General features: G+C 46.3%; 1 protein-coding gene across 1 annotated transcript in view; it reads right to left on the bottom strand.

The window, feature by feature from the left end:
- The window catches only part of LOC137427257 (uncharacterized), a gene marked incomplete at its 3' end in the record, with an annotated part of 346,903 nt that overhangs the window by 319,431 nt on the left and 17,334 nt on the right, over positions 1-10,138 (bottom strand).

Consider the following 10,138-nt stretch of genomic DNA (forward strand, 5'->3'; position numbering starts at 1 on the left):
AAATAATCCATCGGGACCTCCACTTGTAGCCTCACCATTGATAGAACCACACAATGGGGCACCCGCAGACATTACACACTGGGAAAGGTCATAATGTGGTCCCACCACAAAATTACATCCCTACAAATGGGAATGTGGCTTTTTGGTCCAGGATACCTGCTGAAAGCCCGTTATTCTGTAACACCGAGGACGGTATGCTCCGCAGTGAAAAGTCCCATGCGAGCACCACCTCCTCCTCCATAAAAGCAAATAAAAGGAAAGCAAGGAGATGCAGATTGAGTTTCCCAATGATGTCCCACTACAGCAGCACAAGCATGCCCAGGGAATGCTGGGTGTGTAGGTTATAGAATGAGCGGCCACATTCCATTGACTGCGCCATTATCATGCACTTGGTTCCCATCCAGGTTCAGCCTTCTGGCCTCGCCGTGGCATGTGTGGCATGTGGAATGGCATCACGCTCCCTGTGCCTGGATACATGGGCATCCATGGTTACGTGTTAATAATCTGCCCTATGTGGCCTGCGTCTTCAGCCAGGCAAATGTGACTGACCAAGACAGGCCTCCTCCACAGTAGCCACAATAATGGAGGAGCCAGGCAAATGTGACCGCCCAAGACAGGCCTCCTCCACAGTAGCCACAATAATGGAGGAGCCAGGCAAATGTGACCGCCCAAGATAGGCCTCCTCCACAGTGGCCACAATAATGGAGGAGCCAGGCAAATGTGACCGCCCAAGACAGGCCTCCTCCACAGTAGCCACAATAATGGAGAAACAGCATTAACAACGACAACGGAGATATGAAATAAAACGGTACTTGGGAGAGCACACACCTCCGCCAGGATGATTAGTCAACATTTTGTATCCCACTGATAGGCCCGATCTGGATTCAGACCTGAAGCAAAATCCAATCGGCTTGTTCTTGTCACTTAACCAACTCATCCACCAAGGTTTGTCATAATCCGTCCACAACCTTTTGACAAATCGTGCTGCATGTCGTTTCTGGCACCATCTCTCAATTACGAGGAATCACTTTGAAAATCTGGATCTTCCCCAAAATCAAATCAATTCGGTCTTGTCACACACTCAACCTGTCCGCCAAGTTTCGGCCGAATCCATCCATACCTTTTGAGATATCCTGCTCACAAACAGACAAAGAGGCAGACAGACAGACAAACAGACGAATAAACATGGGGGGAAACATAACCTCCGTGCACCTGCGGTGGCAGACATCATTATGAAAAAGCGTGCCAGGTTACCACCTCGTCAGAGCAGGCATGGCACAGCTGGCACGAATTTTGCTTCGTCATGCCTTTGGAAACATCAATGGCCGAGCAACCGATTTCTGGAGCATAAAGCATCCTGACCATCCATCTTGTTTGGACACGGCCCTAACCCAGAAGTGAAACGTCTGTTGCTTTGACCCGCGTGTGTCTTCAAGTATCATGAAACGCCACCACAATCTGTACCTTGCAAAGGTGGTGCCACTGCTGGTAGTGGTTGATTCATGTCGGCTCTTAATTGGACATTCGTTGGGGTTTTGTTTTTAACGACAGGTCATCAATGGCTCCGGCCTCCACTGTGCAGCCGGATTGGAATCGAACCCACACCGGCGAGGGCAATGCAAGAAGGCCTCGTCCATTCCAGGACCGAGCGACCACGGGTCAGTTCAACTTCAGCAGTGAACTAGAACGTCACTCAGTAGAGCGCATACTCCCGCCGTGGGTGAAGTTGGAACAGTACGATTTCACAAAAGTTTGACGGAGTAGTTCAGTGACAACACAAGACAAGACAACACAAGACAGACACTGCACAGATATATATTTAGAATATATAGAAGATAATGTTAAAAAAAAAACAAGGCAATTTCACTTACATTTTCGGATTCAGCGTTCAATTCTATATAAGTGAGTGTATTTTGAGGCACGTGTGACTTCAAATAAAATTGTAAGCCAAGAAAACGTTCGTTTCATTCCTTAGGGATACAACATGTAAAACTGGCCCAAACGTGAAAACAAAATCCGCTCATTTTACGTCGTACAAGCTAATGCGACCACTCATTCTTCTGGGAAGAATCCCGTGCACATGCTTGTCACACTTATAACTCACCTAAGTCTTTATAAGTTCATCAAATACTGACACCGCGATTGACATTCGCTGAGGTAAATGTTGATATCTCTTCTGAGGTAAAAAAAAAAAACTAAAAAAAAAGTTTTAAAGCATTATACGTATCAAACGATACATTTCATGAAACGGGGAAACCTAATACACACTTTAGTGGTTTTAAAATGACAGAATATGTCTTTATTATAAATTTTAAAAAAAGAACCTTGAAGACGACGCTGCTAAAAAAATACACCGCTCTAACGCATAACCACGAGTTTAAACTACATTTACAACAAATATGAAAACTATTTTCATATCACAATGTTAAATATAGAATATATAGAAGATATAGAAGATAATGTAAAAAAAAAATGAGCCCTATCTTCCAATGGTAAACAATCCTTCAAAAAATTCCTGGATCCGGAATTTTATCCTGAGCTTCACCAAAAACTAATCAATTCTTCCTTATCCCAAGGGCAATCATCCCACCAACTTTCATCCAAATCCGTTCACAACTTTTCCAGATATATTGTTCACAAACACACGAACACACACACACACACGGACACGATCGAATGCATTACTCCCTGGCGGGAGTAATTAACGGAGATAAAAAAAAAAACCATCAGCATCTTATGGACTCCATTAAAATCTTCACCACCTGATGCTTTGAGACAATCTTGTGGCCGCTTAATCTTCCTTTATTGCTCTCTATCCGCGCCTCGTAAAACCGCCTCGAATTATGCGGTAACAATTGTATATTTAATCTGTCAAACTAATTTCATTGTGATACGAGTGGAACAAGGGCAAAATTTTATGAGCAAAGTGTGATAATGTGAACATTTATTCAAGGGGGCTGAAAGAGTTATTTACCTAAACCAAACCCTAACCCTAACAACCCTAATCCTAACCCTAACCCTAACAACCCTAACCCTAACAACCCGAACCCGAACCCTAACCCTAACAACCCTAATCCTAACCCTAACCCTAACAACCTTAACCCTAAAGCTAACCCTAACAATCCTAACCCTAACCCTAACGCTAACAACCCGAACCCTAACAACCCTAACCCTAACAACCCTAACCCTAACAACCCTAACCCCAACCTTAACCCCAACCCAAAACCCAACTTTAATCATTTGCTGACTTTCTTTTTATATTTCTACATTTATTCCTTCCTTTGCTTCTTCCTCCCTCTACCAGTGAAGGTTTTTCAGTGATTTGCATTAATGGTGAATTTTCGCTTTCATCGAGGTTCCACGCTACCCCAAAATCTCTGCTGGGCAGACCATGTGTCGAAGCTGCACTGCAATTCCAGCTTCTGGCTGCACTTCCACCCTGTGTCGAAGCTGCACTGCAATTCCAGCTTCTGGCTGCACTTCCACCCTGTGTCGAAGCTGCACTGCAATTCCAGCTTCTGGCTGCACTTCCACCCTGTGTCGAAGCTGCACTGCAATTCCAGCTTCTGGCTGCACTTCCACCCTGTGTCGAAGCTGCACTGCAATTCCAGCTTCTGGCTGCACTTCCACCCTGTGTCGAAGCTGCACTGCAATTCCAGATTCTGGCTGCACTTCCACCATGTTTCGAAGCTGCACTGCAATTCCAGCTGATGACTGCACTTCCACCATGTGTCGAAGCTGCACTGCAATTCCAGCTTCTGGCTGCACTTCCACCCTGTGTCGAAGCTGCACTGCAATTCCAGCTGCTGGCTGCACTCCACCATGTGTCAAAGCTGCACTGCAATTCCATATTCTGGCTGCACTTCCACCATGTTTCGAAGCTGCACTGCAATTCCAGCTGATGACTGCACTTCCACCCTGTGTCGAAGCTGCACTGCAATTCCAGCTTCTGGCTGCACTTCCACCCTGTGTCGAAGCTGCACTGCAATTCAAGCTGCTGGCTATACTCCACCATGTGTCGAAGCTGCACAGCAATTCCATCTTCTGGCTGCACTTCCACCATGTATTGAAGCTGGGCTACAGATCCAGCCGCAGGCTGCACATAAACCATGTATCAAAGTTGGTGCACAGATCCAGCCACAGGCTGCACATCCACCATGTATCGAAGCTGGGCTACAGGTCCAGCCACAGGCTGCACATAAACCATGTATCGAAGCTGGTGCACAGATCCATCCGCAGGCTGCACATAAACCATGTATCGAAGCTGGTGCACAGATCCAGCCGCAGGCTGCACATCCACCATATATCGAAGCTGGGCTACAGATCCAGCCGCAGGCTACACATAAACCATGTATCCATGTATCCTTTGGTATCCATGGACATCTCCACGCGTGGCTGGCGGTCTTCCTCTCCAGTCGTAGTCAACGTGTGGCCCTGAATGGGTTTCTCTCATCTCCTCTTCCTGTTCAGGCTGGAGTTCCCCAAGGCAGTGTTCTGGGCCCTGTGCTTTTTCTGGTCTTCATCAATGATCATCTCTGACTCTCTTGAAAATCCTCTCTATCTCTTTGCTGATGACTCTACTCTCTGCCGCTCCATTCCTCATCCCTCAGATTGGCAGTCTGCAACCTCCTCACTCTCTGCAGACCTGGACAAAATCACAGACTGGGCAAACAAGTGGAACATGTCTTTCAATCCTGACAAATCTCACACTCTTACAATGTCTCTCCAAAAAGACAGACTGGACAACCCTCCCATCCACTTTCTGAATAATCCTCTCCAAGAAGTTCTGTCACTCAAGCTTTTGGGTCTCACTATCTGCCATGATCTTTCCTGGGAAAACCACATTTCAAATCTGGCCTCCAAAGCCAGTCGCCGACTGGGCATCCTCCGTCGTGTGAAGTCCTTCCTTGGCACACCTGAGCTCCTCACCACATACAAGGCTTTCATCCGCAGCTCAATGGAATACTGCTCTCCCCTCTGGGCTGGTGATCCTGCCTCACACCTAGCTCGTCTTCACGCTGTTGAAACCAAAGCGTTCAGAATCATTGGAATCTCCCGCGATGAAGCTAACTCCTAGGGCCTTTCACTCACTCACCGCAGGCAGGTTGGTGGTCTTTCCGTCTTCTACCGACTCCTCTCTGGCCTTGCTCCTCCAGCTCTCTCTGGGCTCTGTCCCCCAAATATTCCTACAGGTCGCACAAGATCTGCCTGCAACCCTCTTATGGTTAAACTGCCAAAATCAAGACTCTCTGCTCACCTTCACTCCTTCATTCCTCTTTTCTCCCGCCTCTGGAACAAACTCCCTCACTCTCTTCAATCTCACTCCACCCTCCAGGTCTTTAAAACAGCTGTTCACCACCATCTCTTATCTTCCCCCATGCAAAACCTTGATCATTTCTACCCCCGCTAATTTCACCCCAAGTCCACTTTTTTGAAACACCAACTTCTTTCCTGGAAGTCCTTGGTGTCCTTGTGTTTTATACTTCTCCCACCCCCCCCCCCCCCCCCATTCCCCGTCCCACGCCTCCTCCCCCCAAGCCCTCTCCCTCCCACACATCTCCCTGCTGTCAAATGTTGTGTTTGTGTGCTTCCCCTTCTCTCCCCATCTTGACTTCCGCTCCCTCTTTTTATATATTTTGTTTGTCTGTTTGATTTGTTTGTGAAATAAATGTTAGCTCTTTCACGAGCCTCGATTCTGTATACAAAAAAAAAAATAAAAAAAATCGAAGCTGGTGCACAGATACAGCCGAAGGCTGCACATCCACCATATATCGAAGCTGGGCTACAGATCCAGCCGCAGGCTGCACATCCACCATATATCGAAGCTGGGCTACAGATCCAGCCGCAGGCTGCACATCCACCATATATCGAAGCTGGGCTACAGATCCAGCTACAGGCTGTACATAAACCATGTATCGAAGCTGGTGCACAGATCCAGCCGCAGGCTGCACATCCACCATATATCGAAGCTGGGCTACAGATCCAGCCGAAGGCTGCACATAAACCATGTATCGAAGCTGGTGCACAGATCCAGCCGCAGGCTGCACATCCACCATATATCGAAGCTGGGCTACAGATCCAGCCGCAGGCTGCACATAAACCATGTATCGAAGCTGGGCTACAGATCCAGCCGCAAGGTGCACATCCACCATCATACCATGTCGCTCAATTTGAAGTTCTCACAGCCTGTAAGGCCTTTATCCGTAGCTTCTCCCCACCAACGACTGGTGCGTCCCCATTTCACAGCTGTTTTTCTCAAAGCTGTGGAATCAAAAGCTCTCAGAAGCATTTGCATCTCCAATAACGAAGAAGCACATTGCTCACTGTTTTCTCAGTGTGGAAAGGTTGGTGGCCTCTCCGTTTTCTATCACCTCTCCTATGTTCGTCTCCAGCAATTCAAGGTTAGACATGTTCTTCCAGCAACTTCCTCCTCATGAAAGTCCCAAAATTCAAGCTTTTCGCTGATCAACCTCCTTTGTTCCTCTTTTCTCCAGCTTATGGAACCTCCTTCCTCAGTGTGCTGAATCCTGCCCTACAGGGCTTCAAATTGGCAGTGCACCGCCATTTTAGGTCATCCTCAGTCTGTACCCATAATTCTTCACACCCACTTTGTGTGTGTCCTTGTCCCTCCACATTTTCTCGTCATGTTTACTTCCCTCTTCTCCTCCTGTTCATTCCCTTCTGCACTCTCAGTACAAATCGCTCCATAGATGTGTCCGTACAGTAAAACATGGACTGTGGCCGTGTGTCTGGCACCCTTCCCCATGGACATGATGCCAGTATCTGGTGGTGAGTCATGCCCGAGATTGTTTGTAGGCCGCAGCCTCCACAATGAAGCAAATGAGCCCGGAAAGGCGGACAGCACTCCCCCTGTATTCCCACAGCTTGTGCCGCCACCCCCACGGTGAAGGCCAAAGCAGGCCTGGTTATCAAACATGGGAAACATTTGCTTTAGATTCTGCATTCAGCAACCAATGTGCTTTATACGTAATAAATGGACCCCTCGTGTGATTTACATAACGACCGCGTCGTCGTTACGGACACGGAGGGTCCGGTCCGTCCACGTCGCCATTAACAGAGGCGACGAGCAAATCCCATAGTCCGCATTCACGGTTGGTCTCCGTCTCCATTCCGACTGCTTCATTGACCAAGTACTTTGTGGTGCACGAAACCATGACCGAGGGATTTCACTGTGACAAGTGTAACGTTTATCTGTCATGGCGGACATGATACGGCGACTAAGCTTGATAGGCCTTCATCACATCGGGCAATTACCATCTTCGGCAGGTTTCATCCTCTTAAAAGGAAGAAAACTATTCCCATCATCTTTGGTCATCAATGCACTCAGCCTGGTGTTAGCTAAATATCTTAGGGTCTTGAGTTTGAGCCCCTAGTGGGCCTTTAAATAACACCAGGTGAGTTGACAGCCCGTCATCCTTCTGAGGCAAAATGAGTACCTGCTTATTGATAACAGGGGGCACTGCATCAGCAGCACAGCCGCACCAACAGCAATGATGCAAAAAGCAGCCACAGGCTGCATACCTATAATAGTAAAATGCAGTGTGTCTGTGTCTATGTGTGTGTGTGTGTGTGTGTGTGTGTGTGTGTGTGTGTGTGTGTGTGTGTATGTGTGTGCGTGTCTGTATGTATGAATGTATGAATGTATGTATGTATGTATGTATGTATGTATGTATGTATGTATGTATGTATGTATGTGTGTGTGTGTGTGTGTGTGTGTGTGTGTGTGTGTGTGTGTGTGTGTGTGTGTGTGTGTGTGAGTACGTGTATGTGTGTCTGTGTCTGAGTGTGTGTGTGTGTGTGTGTGTCTGTGTGTGTGTGTGTATGTATGTGTGTGTGTGTGTGTGTGTGTGTGTGTGTGTGTGTGTGAGTATGTGTATGTGTGTCTGTGTCTGTGTCTGTGTGTGTGTGTGTGTGTGTGTGTGTGTGTGTGTGTCTGTATGTATGTATGTGTGTGTGTCTGTGTGTGTCTGTGTGTCTCTGTATGTGTGCATGTGTGTGTCTGTATGTATATATGTGTGTGTGTGTCTGTGTGTGTGTATGTTTGTGTGTGTGTATGTGTGTCTGTGTGTGTCTGTGTATATGTGTGTGTGTATGTATGTATGTATGTATGTATGTATGTGTGTGTCTGTGTGTCTGTGTCTGTGTGTGTGTGTGTGTGTGTGTGTGTGTGTGTGTGATTTCGATGAACGGGAGGGGGAGAAAGACAAATTCGGGGGACACTCTCACTTCTACTCTGCTGTTGGTGTTTCCTCCTTTCCATTTTGTTCCCTTCCATTCTCCTCTAGCTCTTCCATGAGCCTCGACCAATTATGCAATGAAAAAGAATGTTTGCATAACAAATGTGGAACATCTGCATGCAGGGAGAACGATGGAAGCATTTCATAAATCTCCATTTATTGATAACCTGGATCATCGGATTTACCCTTGGTCATTGTACTCCCAAGATTCCCGCTGTTTATTCAGGGAATTGCACAATGAACCTTGAACGTGTTAAAAGGTCATCCCGTCCATCATGTCTGTGTCACATCCTTCCGTGTGAATATCTATGGAGCAATGAGAAATCTTCGAGACAAAAGTTATCCGAGAATGGATTCAAGATTAGGAGGAGAATGTCCCAAATTTGAAGTGCATCCCAACACGGAGCTGGAACAACAACCCAGGAAACAAAAAGACCAGGAGGCAAAGCGCTGAGCCGCCAACACTAGATCCATTTTCCAAACCACCTTTTGAGATTTGTCGAAGTCTTGCTGAAGATAATTAGATGTCCGGTCCACACGGCACTGACCACGGACCACGGATCTGCATGCAGTTTGTCCCATTCACACGGCCTCGGTCGAGGAAGAAAGCGGCTGCGGACAATGGCGGTGATTATCGTGGGACCACATTGTCCAAAGCCAAAGGTCACAGTGACCTCAGATCAGGGGGCTCTGCAATAGGGGTAAGATCTCGTGTGCAACTTTGATGAAAGTCCCACCGAGCGTGTTTGCATTTAATGCTGCAGTAATCCCAGGCCTATGAACTAGGAAGCCAAATGAGATGCAACGGAATTCCGATCAATTCTTCTTTGTACATTTATGGGTTGTTAGGGGCAACTGAACATTTTACGTTTTGTATCCCACTGATGGACCGGATCTGGATTCAGACCCAAACCAAAATCGATTCGGCTTGTTCTCGTCACCTACCCAAATCATCTACCTAGTTTTGTCATAATCCATCCACAACTTTTTGAAATATCATGCCATATATCGTTTTTGGCCCGAACACTCAATAGTGAAGAAACAATTAAAAAATTATCTGATCCGGATCCGATTCGGATCTTCACCAAAACGGAACCAATTCTTCCTTGTCACACACCCAACCTGTCCACCAAGTTTCGTCCGAATCCATCCACAACTTTTTCAGATATCCTGTTCAGAAACAGACAGGCAAACAGAAAATAAATATGACACGTGCAAAATCCCTAAACCTTTGGCCTATGTTGATCTTTCGGCCTACATTCACCTCAAAAATAGTTGGTGGTTGAATTCAGTGACGTGATCTGCAAATCCTCTTCAAATTTCAAGTCAATCGGATGAAAATTGAGGATTTTAGAAATTTGGCAAAGTTCGTGACATTTGGCCTATGTTGACCTTTTGGCCCATGTTGACCTCAAAAATACTTGATGGTTGAATTCAGTGACCTGATATGCAAGTCCTCTTCAAATTTCAAGTCAATCGGATGAAAATTGAGGATTTTATAAATCTGGCCTATGTTGACCTTTTGGCCTATGTTGACCTCAAATATACAGGGTGGTTGAATTCAGTGACCAGATATGCAAGTCCTCTTCAAATTTCAAGTCAATCGGATTAAAATTGAGGATTTTAGAATTTTGGCAAAGTTGGTGACCTTTGGCCTATGTTGACCTTTTGGCCTATTTTGACCTCAAATATACTTGGTTGAATTCAGTGACCAGATATGCAAGTCCTCTTCAGATTCCAAGTCAATCAGAAGAAAATTCACAATTTTAGAAATTTGGCCTATGTTGACCTTTTCGCCTTTATACCTTAAAAATAAACGGTGGTTGAATTCAGTGACCGGATATGCAAACTCTGTTCAAATTTCAATTCAATCGGATGAA

Source organism: Myxine glutinosa, chromosome 5 (genome assembly GCF_964187855.1).
Source record: "Myxine glutinosa chromosome 5, kmMyxGlut1.1, whole genome shotgun sequence".
Taxonomy (NCBI): Eukaryota; Metazoa; Chordata; class Myxini; order Myxiniformes; family Myxinidae; genus Myxine; species Myxine glutinosa.